Raw genomic sequence first — 14,689 nt, forward strand, 5'->3', positions numbered from 1 at the left:
GAAAACAGAAGCTATTCTTTTTATATTGTCATGATTACTCCTGGCTGGCCCTGAGTAGTTGAGAGGCGGAGCAGAGACTAGACCACCCATCTGACTCCCAGGCCAGGGCCTTTGTGCACACACACCCCACCTCTCCCTCTTCCCCACAAATGATCTATATATTTAAGAGGCTCTGATAGCCCCTCTACTATATTGCATTAGTCTCCAGGTATAATCTTTAATATAATTTTAGGACATGACTCATGGAATCTGTAAGAAAATGTGTAAGAAAATTTAATTCCACTGACCATTTGCAGATTGGTGGGGGGTAATAATTAGCAGAAAATTTATTTCTCCTGCTTCCAGGATTCTCTCAAATGCAATCAAATACCCCATGGGAGCAGTCCTGACATCCCAGTTCCTTATTCAGTCTCCCTACGCCACAGAAGATTCATGGCATCTCCCCACCACTTGGGACCGAGAAGGACCTGGAAGACCGTCCATCTGAGCACTTCATTCCATTGAATCCTCACTAGTGTCCCAATGGGGTAGCAATGGCACTTTCTTGGCTCCATCTGGATTGTCTTTCTTTGCAAGTTCAAGGAAAACAAGAGTCTCTGCAATAAGCAAAAACAGAATGCTAAATAGAGAGCAAGTTTTGCGGTGCCTGAGTGGGTCAGTTGGTTGGACGTCTGACTCTTGGATTCAGCTCGGGACATGGTCTCGGTGGCCTGAGATCAAGCCCTACATCAGGCTCTGCACTCAGCTGGGAGCCGCTTGTCCCTCTCCTTCTGCTCCCCTCCCCACTCTTGTTCGCTCGCTCTCGCTCTCTCCCAAATAAATAAATAATTTATCTTAAAAAAAAAAAGAAAGAGCAAGTTTTGAGTCAGGCAGAGGTAAGTTCAAAGCCCAATTTTCACTATTTACTGGTTTTATGATTTGGACACGTTCAAACTTCTCTGAGCCTCTGTCCCCCTCATCTATGAAGCGTTTATTTGAGGAATAGAAATTATATATGTCAAAGGCCAGGTATACAGTAGTTGCTCAATTAGTGGCAGCAATTATTATAGCTGCGGCCAGGTGTTTGTGAAGTCTGCAGCAGGCAGGTAAAGATGCCATTTTCCCAGGACCTAGATTTTTATATTTGGCTTTAGAAACTTTTCTTCCTTCTCTTCTCCCTTATCCAGCCTAGTAAAGTCCTCTGTGGGCACAGAAGCATTTCCCGTATATAAAATGATATTGTTGTTGCTCCCTCTATGATTTGTTGATCCAAGAAAAGAGGATTTGATCCTCCCCAGCCCCTGTTTGGTTCAGGAAAAGCTGACTTGGAAAGTTCCGTGTTTCCATTCTACCCGGTGGTGAGTTTAGCCTAAAGTAGGCGAGCTAAGAAAAGGCGAGTCACTGAAGGAGCAACCACTTCAGTGAATCCAAGAACAAGCATATGAAAGATGTGAGGGGGCAAGTGGAATTAAGAAATGTGTGACAAGTGGATCCCATGCTAGATGCTTGTCCCAGGTGGGGAATCAGGGAGGCTTTTTAACTACAAGAAAAACCTGTAATGAAAAGCTTTTCTTTTATTAATTCCAGCAGTAATTGTGTTCATTACTCATTGACAGCAAATTTCAATACCGCTGCAAACTTCAGCTTATCTTCAAATGACAAGGCTGTCTCATCTGATTGTGACACCTCATCCACTGTTACTTTCAACGACTGCTTGCTCACAGCGTTTGCTTAAATATAAAGCTTGTTCACCTTGACCTTGGACACAAAGTATGGAAATTATTAATCCCATTCAAATCACACTTACGGAGAATAGGAATCCTCTTAATTAGTGTAATTAGTGTTAATGAAGTAAAACAAGTAATATTAGGGGCGCCTGCATGGCGCAGTCCATTGAGCGCCTGACTCTTGGTTTTGGCTCAGGCCACGATCTCAGGGTCGTGAGATCAAGCCCCACATTGGGCTCCATGCTTGATGTGTAGTCTGCTTGAGATTCTCTCTCCCTCTCCTTCTGCCCCTCCAACTTGTGCTCTCTCTCTCTCTCTCAAATAAATAAAATAAATCTTAAAAAAAAAAAAGTAATATTAGTAGTAGCAGTACTACTTTTTTTGGCATACTAACATTTATTGAGCCCCTATTATGTCCTAGGCACTGTGCCAGCTAATTGACAGATAGTACCATCTTCCTAAAACTCCTTCTAGAACTCTCGAGATGAGTGCTATTATTATCTCCATTTTCCTATTAGGAAACCAAGTCTCAGAGAGGTTAACTAACTTGCCCACAGTCACACAGCCGGTAAGAGGCAGAGCTGGGATTTTAATCCTCAAACTGGAACCTGTAAGTAAAGGACCAAACAAGAGTTTCGCTCTATATATTATTAAACCCAACTTACTTTATTTCGACAAAACAGTATCACCCATCCTATTAAATTAATTTTACTAGTCTGAACTTTCTTGGTTTTGTCATTATGTTTTTATCTAATTTATAAATTTATCTTAGTTCTATAATGGTATTTGATCTATAAGGACTGGTAGACCATATTAATTTTAGTTTGTAAGTTGTACCTAGTCTTAGTTTGTTCATATTTAAATAACATAAAATATAATTTAGGTTGACATCAGATATCTGCAAGAAATTTTTCCTTGAAAAAAGGGCCCATTCTTTCCATGTTTTATAAACACCAACGTAAAATAGGAACAATGTCCCCTTACTTAACACAACCTTACCTTCTGTCCATTGTAAAATCTTGAGCATTAAAACATATTTGATGGGTAGCTGCCAATTCATCTGATTTCTCATGTATATTTCCACAAAGCCTTTTCTCCTCAGACTTTAAGGAGCAGTATGGAAAATTTTCAACAAATTATCATGTCCCATTGCACTATCAACACCCAGAGTTGGGAGGAATTATTAAAATCACATTAACAATGGCCTGGCTTTCGGTGTATTTTTCCTCGCAATATTGCAAAATGCTTTTAGATACATTATCATATGTATCTTCTCATATCCTGAGGAAGCAGCAGTGGAAAGTCTCTTTGTCATGAGCTCACAAATAGAGAATCTAAAGTACAGAGAGGTTAAATAAAACTCACAAGAGAATTCATGTCAAGCCGTGAGGTTTATATACTCCATTACCTTTAGAATCTAATTAGATTTCACCTCTCCCAGGGAACTCACGTATTGATTCTGAGACACCGTCAGGCAACGAGGTCTCTGCCCCATGTATATGTGCTGTTCCCGTGATGGTAGAGTTGCAAGGTCAGGGTGATGGGTAAGGGCGCGACCAGAGTCTGTCTTGACCCTTAGTTTCATCACTTGCTAGCTTTGAGACCTTGGGAAAACTACTTAAGTTTTGGGCCTTGGCTTTCTTACCTATCAAATGGAAATAACAAGAGTCCCCACTTCGTGGAGGCATTTCACAATGAAATAAGACAGTGTAGGCAAAGGGTTTGGTGCTGGCCTCACAGAGCGGATACTGAAGGGATGCGGGTGGTTACCATCAGCAATGAGTATTTCTGTCCTTCAAAGTGAGCTTCAGGCATGGAGAGCCTCCCCAGATCTTAGAAGGACTCCTGCTCAGATGGAGGGTAAAAGAACTGCTCTGGGGAGGAGGGGATACAGCACCCTGTGAACAGGGACAGTAGTTGGGTATGGATTATTGTTTAGGATGCTTTCAGATTAAACCCAACATGGTCTAAACAAGGGATTTAATCTGATGACAAGAAATTCCAGGGTAGAGCTGCTTCAGGGTTGATTCATTCAGCAACTCCAAAGTCTGCAAGGATCCAGGCAAGTTTATATTTCTTCAGTCTAGCGTGCTCAGTAAGTCAGTTTTGACCTTAGGCTAGTTCCCTTCATCATCACAAGATGGCTGCCACATCCCAAGATTACAAACAGCTATAACAAAGTCCAGAAGAGGATGAGGGGCTGTTCTCTTTCTTCTCTGTATTTTAAGAAACAAACCTTTCCCAGAAGCCTCAGATTCCCCCCACCATGTCTCATTGGCCAGAACTAGTCATATCTTCACTCTAAACCAGTCATCGGGACTACCAGTCCCAGAGTCATCAAGATTCTGCTTCTAGGGTTGGAAAGGAGAAACCCAGAGAGGACAGACACCTGCACAAAATCAGGGTTCTGTTAGCAAGGAAGATGTCCGAGTGCCTGTTGGGTAGACTACCAACAGTGTTTGCACTTACCGGATGCTACTGTGATTTGAGACATAAACATGCTTTCTTGAAACTGGGTCTACACATACATAACATTGTGTGAACTGGGCATGCATTTTCATAGTAAAAGTCGACATTAACACATCATAACTCTGCCTTACGCTTTTGGGTTTCCGCAGCAAATTTTCTGATTAAGAGCTCTCTCTTGTAACTACGCAGCTTTCAGAACCTCAAAGCATCCAATGTTATAGTCAGATAAAAGTGCAGGGGGGAAAGGGGATATGCAGCCATCCAGGAAGGTAGATATACTACTAGGGACATGTGTTAAAGGCTCATCCCTTAACAGATTGGAACCCAAGACCCCCAGAACTAAAAAGACCCAGAGACATAACTGAGGAGATCTCTTGCCTGTCTCCCCACTGGACACCTCACAAGCCTCACTTTTGCCCCAAAATTAAGCATCTCCCCTGGTCTGGCTGTTCTCCAGTTACAACTTCCAGGAAACTATTTCAGGATGCTAAGGTATTTCTGGAAAGAGCAACAATCTCAGGGAAAGGAAACTCTGCCCTGTACCTGTTGTTTCTGAACTTTAGGGACCCCGCTGGTCTCACAGGGAAGACAGATCCTAGAGAAAACAAACTCTAATTGTCCTGCATTCAGCGGCCAGCCCTCTGAAAGTAAGGTCAGAAGATCCATTTTACTTATAATGTTCTTCTGATTGCAAACCAGAAGACTTTAATTTTGGCTAACTGTATTTTCCCGGGGGTTGAGGTTATTTGGGCAATTTCACTGTGATTCCAGGGACTGCCCAGATGTCCTGAGGGGATCTCTCCACTGTCCTGGAGAGTCATGGAGAGACTCACATCATGGAGAGAGACCCAACAAACATCCCCTCCCCTGCTTGTTGATGGGACGGCTCCTGGAATTGAAGAATTTTTCCATGAGAACATAAGTTGTCTGCATGTACATAACAGGTATGCCCTGCTCTCCAAATTTTGAGTACAAATATAATTACATCTCTCTCTCTCTCTCTTTTTTTTTTTTTTTTTTGCTTTCATTTAATCACTAAAGACCCTCTAAAGGAAGCAGCAAGGCCTCTGATCTGCCTTAAACCAGAGAACAGCTGGTCTGGCTATCAAATTTTCCAGAAACAGTATCCAAAGTGGTGGTTAACATCCCAATATCCATTCTACCTCCCCCGCCAAAGAATTGTCCAAACAAACTCCCTGGCCAGTGGGAGATGCAATCAACATGTGACCCAGCCCTGGCCACAGAAATGTGAGGGCAAGCTGGGAAAGATGCTTTGTCTCCTGAAAAAGAGTGTTTCACAATCTCCAGGGAGAAATTCTCTGATTTGTCTCTCTCTCTTTTAGTGGCTGCTCTTGGCACCATATTCCTGAGGGTTAGTCACTCCTCACTTCTTGGAGGGGAAAAGATTACATCTGGGATAGAAAAACACCAGCTCAACGTGTGTGGACGTTGAATGTTTGGAGCAATAGAGACTACTGATAGAGACTGTTCAGCATAATTTTGGAGATCCCTATCTTTTTTCTCAAAGATTAAAGGAAGAAAAGGACCCTTCGCCACTATTTGGTTTAACTCACTCAAATAGATTATGATGTGACAATGCCACTGTGATTTAAGCTTGAATGTGAGGGATTTTTTTTTTAAACCTTTTCTCCCTCTTTTTTTTTTAAAGATGTTATTTATTTATTTGACAGAGGGAGACACAGCAAGAGAGGGAACACAAGCAGGGGGAGTGAGAGTGGGAGAAGCAGGCATCCTGCCTAGCAGAGAGCCGGATGCGGGGCTCAATCCCAGGACCCTGGGATCATGACCTGAGCTGAAGGCAGACACTTAACGACTGAGCCACCCAGGCGCCCCTAATGTGAGGGATTTAAAAGCAATTGCTTGAGAGTTGTTTTGCATCTTTAAAAAACCTCATGACTTCAGAATAATTTTGATTTTCCATTCCTATGAATATATGAAGCTAAATGCTTTTAATATGGGGTGCCTGGGTGGCTCAGTCAGTTAAGCACCCGACTCTTAGTTTCAGCTCAGGTCATGATCTCATGGGTCATGAGATCCAGGCTCCGTGCTCAGTGGGGAGTCTGCTTAAAGATTCTCTCCCTCTGCCCCTCCCCCTGCTCATGCTCTCTCCCTCTCTCTCTCTCAAATAAATAAATAAATCTTTTTGAAAAAATAAATGCTTTTAATTCTAAAAGTGCCTTCTCATAATTTCTGAGATCACGGTTGCAAGGCAGAAATTGAAAATTATCCACGAAAGGCCTGTCCAGGCATCACATCTGTCTACCTCATGCTTTGATCTTTCCAGACGCTCCTGCAGACGCCAGAGGAGAAAGCTCAGGTACTACAGAAAAGTCATGTTGGTGAGTCATACTCATGGGGACTTTTTTTTCCCCTCTGAAACTACCCTTTTTTTCAAGTGTGACCTTTGCGATGAGACATAATATCGATTGACTGTCTAGCAGTTGTCAGTAGTCACATCCAGGGCCAATGTGATGATATTAACTGTCGGTCTCCCAACAAAATGTTTATTTCATTAATACCATCGTCACTGGTGTGGTTGAAAGGGTCAAACAAGAAAATGCACATCGCAGTTCCCTGTGAATTGCAAAGCTCTCTCTAAATACGATTGCTCGCCCTCGTTCATTGCAATCCCCGTCAGGGCACAATAACCCCTCTATTGTTGTACACAGAGTTCTTCAGCGTTCCAGTCCTGGCTGACGCTTTTCCAGGATTTATCAAGGTGTCCAGTTCCTTGAAGGGAGGGGTCACTTCTGCACCCCTCTAGTTGCTGACACAGCACACAGATAGGCGAGCTCTAGCGAGCAAGTCAATCATCATTGAAAACTGGGCCTGATCCCTAGGGGGCAACATCGTCAAACACATCTGGGAGGTCGGACTCCAGCCGACTGTGGGCGGCGGCAGGAAGCGCACCTCCCACCCGGGAAGGCCGCGGAGCCAATATGCAAATGAGGCCAGCCTCCAAGCCCCCAGGCAGTTGGAATTGCCAGACAATCCGGAGGGTTCTGACAGCCCTTCCGTGGGGTTTTAGCTGGCATGGACGTGCGCTACCTTCGCTCCCACATCGCTCGTGGAGCCGAAATCCATCTCTCCCACCCACCCCCGCATCCCACCCCGCCCACTCCGACCCAAGAGCTGCCAGTCAAAAATACCTGTAACATCAGGATTATGCCGCTTCTCTAGTAAAAATCAGGAAGGTTAAAATAACAATAAAGCGATGGAGGGAGACCAGAAACGTGAACTGTAAAGCACAACAGAGAAGGAGCTTGGGCACCTGCAAATATTCCATCATTATAAGAGTTGCCAGTTCTTCGGTGTGTGCTGGCTGGAAGCTGGACAGCCGCCCTCCTCCCTGAGGCCTCGCACTCATCACAGGAAGTGACTGCCCTGCGGAGTGACGAGCCCCAGCCGCATGACCGGGGAGAAGCAGCACTGGGTTTCGCTCGGGGGTCCGTGCCCTTGGCTACCCCTGTATTACGTTCACTCAACCAACATTTATGGACCATTTACTAGGGACCCTGCATACTCCTTGCTGTCAGGGATACAGACACGAAAGACCCCATCCCCTCCTTTAAGAGCTCGTTTTCCAAAGAACCTCCGGGACTAATCAACAGATGATTTCAGGATGGTATGACTCGGCCATGACTGACAAGAGCCTCCGAACGCGGATGGGGAGGCCCAGCAGACACTTCCCAGAGGACCTGACAGGAGCAGCCCTGTTGATGGTCTCAGTGGCACTCCGCACTTGACTACCATATACACTCGACTACCATATGCCTTAAAATTGTCCTGATGATCTGTGCCGACTACAGGTGTGCATGGCGCCCCTCCCTTGCTCTGCAAGGCCCCCTGCACAGCCATCCTGGCAGACTTGCATCAGAACAAGTTTTGAAAGATAAATGGGGAGCAGGGAGTCAAAGAAGGGAATGGGGTGGGGTGGGGTGGGAGGGTGGAGGGATTCTAGGCGAAGGGAATGGCCTGAGAAAGGTCTCTGTGACCAGAGCCTAAGTCCCAAGAAGAATGGGGACGAGAAGACCAAGAGGTAGACAGGAGCCGGGTAATACAGAAGACCCTTTCTATCATGCCAAGGGGCATAGATTTTGTTCTAAAGGTTAGGAGGGTGTTTAGGATAATGTTATACAGGGAAATAGCGATGTCATAAATGTGGTTTCTGAAGTCTCATTATGCCAGCATTATGGAGGATGGGCTGGGATGCAGCAGTCCCTGGATGAAAAGGCCAGTGAAGGGCTTCCTGCAGCATCCAGAAGAGAAAGTACAAGGACCTGAGAAAAGATGGTCATGGTGGGAGGAAGAGGAAGAAGGATTCCAGACTTGTTTCGGAAGTAGAAGAAGAGCTTAGACTTACTGACCAAATCATTGTAAATATGCAACGTGGGAGGATGACTCTAGGATTCTGGTTTAGGTCACCAAGTAGATGGTGACGCCATTTCTTTTAGGTGAGGCCTGGGACAGTGGCTTATTCAGGGCTGCATTATCAGCACAAGGCACAGTGACAAGCACACAGGAGGTAATAAATATTGATGGAATGAATGAGAGCATGAGTGCCTGAGTGTGGAATATTAATAAAGAACAATGGGAGGGTGGGGTCTGGCTGGTGGTATGTGTGGACTATGAGATGCTCATGATATGGTTGTACAGGAGACACTGGGGTTCAAAAGAGGGATCTGGGCCAAAGGTCTGGACTGGGGAAGCATCCATGTTCATATTCAGAGTAAGGAGAACGGCAGATAAAAGAAGTCACGGTCAGACCCTGGGAAACATGGACAGTTTCCCCAGAAGAACAAAGGCCCTTGGAAAGAGATAAAGGTAAGGCAAGAAGGAATGGTGGGGTAGAGTTCCAAGAAGGAGGGCCTGTCACAGGCCCCTGGACGCCCAATAGAATGCGAACTGGGATTTATGCATTGAACTTGGCAGCCCGGAGAATAGAGGCCCCATGGCCCTGGCTAGTAGGAATGCTGAGATCCTGCGCTGCTGGTGAAGTGAGCTGAACAGCAACCATGGGAGGCCGGGGCCCGGGGGTCACACCAGGCAGCAATGTGTGGGAGCGGCTTGGGCAGGCTCAAGAGAACCAACTGCTCAATGTTCAGGAATTTTGCAAGCTGGTGTTAAACACAGCCATTATTAAAAGTTAAACTATATAAACTTACACATTGAATATACCAAAAATAGAAGCAATAACCACCGGAAACTCATCACTTCCTCACTATTGACATTTTCGCTATGCTGTTGAGGTGATTTACATTGACTGTATTTGTTTAGCGCAAAGACTTTATCCCTGTGTGTCCCCACACATCTCTTCCCAACTCTGTGCTCAGCAATGTCAGGGGGACGGCTTGAGATAGGCCCCGGTGGGAATACGTACACTGCATAGCAAACCCTACAATTCAGGGCTCTTTTTTTCCAGAGAGTTGGTTGTTCACATTTACGCACCCCGCTGACTGCAGGCCCCCTCCTACCAGGGGAGGCCCCCTCCACGGTTGCCTATCAGGGAGCAGCATTGATCTCAGTCCGGTGAGGCTGGTGTAGGAAGAGAGGCCGACAGCAGAGGGTTTGCACAAGGACAGTTCTTAGCTTCAGGAAATGCCAGTGTCACTGTCCTAGGGAGTTCTGTCCAGGGTGATGCAGGGGTCAGCTAGTGAGGATACAGAGGACCAGGGGACAGGGAGAAAGTAGGTGGCAAGGACGGGGTGGGGGGGGCACGGAAATGCCAATTTCCTGGCCTGACACTCAGTGCTGGATTTCAGGGCCAGAAAAAAACCAGGATTGGGGCAGAGGCCAACCTGGCAGACTGCTCAACCATACCGTGCTTGGGTGGGAGTGGGAGTAGCAGACGGACCCCAGTCCCCACCCCCTAATGGGGAGCGGGCGTTCGTTCTCACTGCCTCAAGCCTGGCTGATGGGAGCCTGCAGGCAGCTGAGGGGAACCAGGCTGGGGGAGGCAGGATCTGGCAACCAAGCAGAAGGAAGTAAAATGTATTTATTAAAAATAAAATAAAATAAAATAATTTTGAAAAACTCTGATCTGATGGGTAACATGAATCACTGGTTATACTTGGTGGTGTACCGAAGAGAGAGGAGGAAGCGAGTCACATGGTCTGTAGAGAATTTTCTTTTTTAAGATTTTATTTCTTTATTTGACAGAGAGAGAGAGCACAAGCAGGGGAAGTGGCAGGCAGAGGGAGAAGCAGGCTTCCCACGGAGCAGGGAGCCCGATGTGGGGCTCGATCCCAGGACCCTGGGATCATGACCTGAGCCGAAGGCAGACGTTTAACGCACTGAGCCACCCAGGCGCCCCTGGTCTGTAGAGAATTAAAACGTAAGAAGAAAACCAACCAGTCGGCCCCTTTTGTATTATCACCACACGTGGCAGTTCTAAGCGACAGTGGTGATAAGACGGTGCTTCAGGGCAGGCCACCGCCTCGGAAGCCCTCCGCACAGAGCGGCACTTTTGATGGGGTTCTAGGTAACCGGCTGATTGTGTTAGAACAGGTGACACGCTCTTCTTCCGTTCTTCTTTGTCGTTAGTTTCATAGAATCCCTTATTTTTAGAGCGTTGGAGGCATGTCCTGTTTTTCCTTTCGGACGACAACACGCATCAAGCGTCTGTGGGGTGCTGGCTGTGTGCGAGGAGTTTAAGAGCACTGTTAGAGATGTAATGTGTTCTCTGGAAAAAATTGGTAGACAGCCTTATTTTGTACACGTAACAAAAGAAGTCAGAAGTTAGCTATGAGTCACCACTTTCCTATTATTCTAGCGTTGAACCCTGCAGAGCAGAAAGAGGTTTGACGCATAAAAAAGGGCTCTTTAAAAAGAGATGAGCATGCAGATGTAGAAGCTTTGACCTAGAATCAAGTTCTGGGGCATATCAACTGTATGACCGTAGAACTATTCTACTTAACTGCTCTGAGCCTCGGTTTCTCCATTTGTAGAATGGGGCTAAGAACACCTGGCCAGCTACTTCCCAGGTTATTTCTAAAAGTCCAGTGAAACCAGGTATAGGAAGGGGTGATGCATATTATAAAGCATGGTGCTTTCCAGGATTCAAGAAGGGGAAACGTGGAGCCCAGAGCAAGCATATCTGTGGAGGTTAAATGTAGCTTTAGATCTGGAACTTTAATTTCCACTGCAAATACAGTGTGCTGAGCAAAGTTTGAGGACACCAAAGTGAACATGTGAAATCTGGACACTGGATAAACAGCTCAGTGTGAAAAGGAGCCAGGCCAGGCCTCTTCCGGTGTGGGGCTCACTCCAGGAAGCCAAGTGAAGAAGAAGATTCCAGAGAACAGGGATGCCGTGGCTGAGACTGCGCATCTCACAAGTTCAGAGTGGCTGTGTCTGGTTGAGAAGGAGAAGTCGGGTCCAGAAGAAGCTCTTGGAGCAACATCTCCCATACCATTTGCCAACTGGCAGATTCGATCTGTAACCAGAAGCGTCTTCTCTTTCTGTTGGCTTTTTCTTTACTAGCTGGAAGTGGATGGAAAGTTGCTCCCAGAGGTTACTGATGTTGGCATCATGACGATGGGTGATGGGCTGTCAGCCCTCCCAGGCATGGTCCACCTGCCTTCTTTGGTGCGGAGTGGGGGCTGGGGCCCCTCTGCCAGAGCAGGGGAAGGGGGGAGGGCTGGGGAAGTGCTCTGTGCTTCTAGATCAGACCCTCCTGGAATGAAAGAAGCATTTCCACGCAGATCTCCAGGCCTTCCCCATGGAATTTACGTAACTAAAGGCAGAGACGGGTCACTGCAGAAAAGTGTCTGCTCCCCCTGCTAACTAGAGTAAGGCTGAGAACAGGACAGATTGGATTTGAAGGAACGAGCCATTGAGATGATCCTGGGGTTCAGATGTTGACCCAGGAGCAGGTCAGGCAGGGAGCCATGAATCTAGGGACTTGTTCTTCCTTCCTGTTGACACATCAAGTGAGTTTCCTTTCCAGGTGGAACCCTGCCTTTTCCATGAGTCACCCCCTCCCTGTGCATTTGCCCGATTCCAGCAGCCCAATCCACCATCTAATGAACCACTTATATTTTCCCAGCCTTCACAAGCTGTCTCATTGGCAACTCCTCAAAACCCCAAGGTGAAGGAGTGTGAATTTTATCCTGGAAAACTCTGCAGGTTAAGAAACATGGCCAGGGGCTCCCAATGAATTACTGGCGAGTCTAGAATCGGCCTCATTATGTTTCTAGCATGTTTCATGAACCGCCCAGCCATGCTGCTTCTTGTTCTTTAAATATAATATCTATGAAGAACCTCACCAGGCGGGATTTTTAGAGCAGAGGAAGAAAACAAAGCAGGTGTTGAGGTTCATTAACCTTACCTTCTTCCCTTTCTAAAAATGGACTCACTGAGATGTCCAGGCTGCCTATGATAGAAAATTATTCTTGCTTTGTATATGCATTTTCAGGTCTATTTTTGAGCCAGTTGGTACACTGAATCAAGAGAGTTTAAACTCTGATATTCTGGATCTCAAATAATCTGGTGCAGTGTTTCCCATCCCTGTGCCCCTCTCTGGATCTGTTTCCAACTGGTCACCCTGCTCGTGCTCATTGGCTTCCACATTGGACCGGCCAATGACTGCAGAGAAACACAACCTTCATGTCTAATTGAGACCAGGAAGGCCTTTTCCTTGTAAAACTGCGGGGAAAGTATGAATTGCAGAAGCAGTAACCAGCAAATAGACCTGCTCTCAGAAGCTAGCTCTCCCCCAGCGATGCGCCAAAGTCTCCACTATAAATATGCAGAGGAAGTAAACCTTAACCACACCGAGGCTAAAAAAAAAAAAGACTAGTTTCTGTATGTGGCTTTTGTAAATCAGTTTAATTGCGTCACACTTCCACCTCGAATGCATGACAATAAGGTCCTGGTTACCCAGTAGGAGGCAGAAAAACCCCCAAATGTATCACCGTACAGCACCTTCCTCCACAGTCTGTTTTTCCCTGGGAGCTGACAATGAATCACTTGTTGACAGCAGGGGGCGGTCACGTGGGGGGCGTGAAACACCTCCATGCAGGGAAGCCATGCCCAGCAGGAATGTTGCCGGAGCAGGATGCCCCCCCACTTCCTTGTGGAGGCCACAGATATGACTAAAGATATGACTAAGCCTCTCTGTACTGTATGGAATTAAATAACCATGTGGCAAAAAGTTACGGCTCCCGCCTTGCAACACGAAACTGTAAAATGTGTTGGCAGCGCCTAATACCTCTTGCAAAATATAATTACAGATCCTGATGCTTTGAGAGTTGGCGTGGAAATCATCCCAACCAACTTAAAATAGTAGCAAAGGCTGAGTGTGAACCTGTGGCGGAGATTCTCTGAAAAGAGACCAGGAGGAAGGCCAAGCTTTAAACAGCCTTTTAGGAGCAGAAGAAGATTGCCCCTGCTCCACGATAACCGTCACCCTCAGAGAGAGCTATCCCTCTGACTCGGACCCCATTCTCCTCCACAAGGAATTAGATCTGAAATCCTTACGGGCCAGCGTGGATGTGTCGATATTCCCAGTCCCACCGCATTTCGGGAATGAACTGGGGCACATAGCTAACAACCACCGGGGTTGCAGGTGTTGTGCTTTTTGTTTTATCATCTGAATATAGTTCAGTAACTTTCTGGAGAGAAAGGACCTGGGGTGGATTGGGCAGCATCCATCATCAAGAGCCAAATATTTCACATCTGCTAATTTTCCATCTTGACTCTCTTGCAAAAAGACCGTGATATTTATTCACAAGGGAACTTCAGGAACAAGGAGGATCTTAGCTGGGAAAATCTATCACAGCAGACTCCTTTGTTCCAGAAAACATATTAAAAGTCTTGGGCCCATCCACATGATTGGATGGAAGTTATATTAGCCCATTTCGCCCACTAAGTTATCATTACACAAATATAAAATTAAAAAAAAACAACAACTTTAAAAACAGTTGATCACAAAGACAATATTTATGGTACATACATGTTTTCTGGAAGATTTTAATGGATAAATAGCTGGTTAAATATACATTCACTAATGTAAGCACTGTTTAATTGGACCATGGCTTTTGTCTAGATGTTTTTTCTACTGCTTCGTTCTGACTTGAGTTCTGACACCTGGACATACACACTGGGTCATATGCCCAGCTTACTATGTGATTCCCAGGTCTCTGGTAACCCTCGTTCCCCGGTCCCAAAGGGCTGGGCTGGCCTTGTTTGTGCTGTCACCTGCCTCCTGTCTACAGCTGTGGGGACAAGAGGCACATACTCTACCCAGACTTGGCCACTCACTGGTCCTTCTCCCGGAGAATGAAATGGAACAAAGAAACTTTTCCCAAGCTGGACTTAAAATGTGTAAATGTGGGTGTGGCCAGTGGCCATGTTCCACCAGTGGCCATGTTCCACCCATTGCACTGGGGAGCAAGGGAAACTGGTCTACAGAAACCAGAGACAAAGCCCTGATTTCTTCCCAGGCTGAAGTCTGGTACCTCCCCAAGGCCCGGCTGCAAGCTCATTCCAGC

At 46.1% G+C, this 14,689-nt stretch overlaps 1 long non-coding RNA gene across 1 annotated transcript in view; it reads left to right on the forward strand.

Moving 5' to 3' along the window:
• Positions 1-3,696: 3,696 nt before the first annotated feature.
• Positions 3,697-14,689, forward strand: part of LOC118001810 — a 45,182-nt gene continuing 34,189 nt past the window's right edge. The window contains exons 1-2 of the long non-coding RNA XR_004676843.1: positions 3,697-5,119; positions 6,481-6,513. This is a non-coding gene — a long non-coding RNA (uncharacterized LOC118001810). The remainder of the gene's footprint in view (positions 5,120-6,480; positions 6,514-14,689) is intronic.

This window comes from Mirounga leonina, unplaced genomic scaffold (genome assembly GCF_011800145.1).
Source record: "Mirounga leonina isolate KUSES-001 unplaced genomic scaffold, KU_Mleo_1.0 Mir_54, whole genome shotgun sequence".
In the NCBI taxonomy this organism is placed as follows: domain Eukaryota; kingdom Metazoa; phylum Chordata; class Mammalia; order Carnivora; family Phocidae; genus Mirounga; species Mirounga leonina.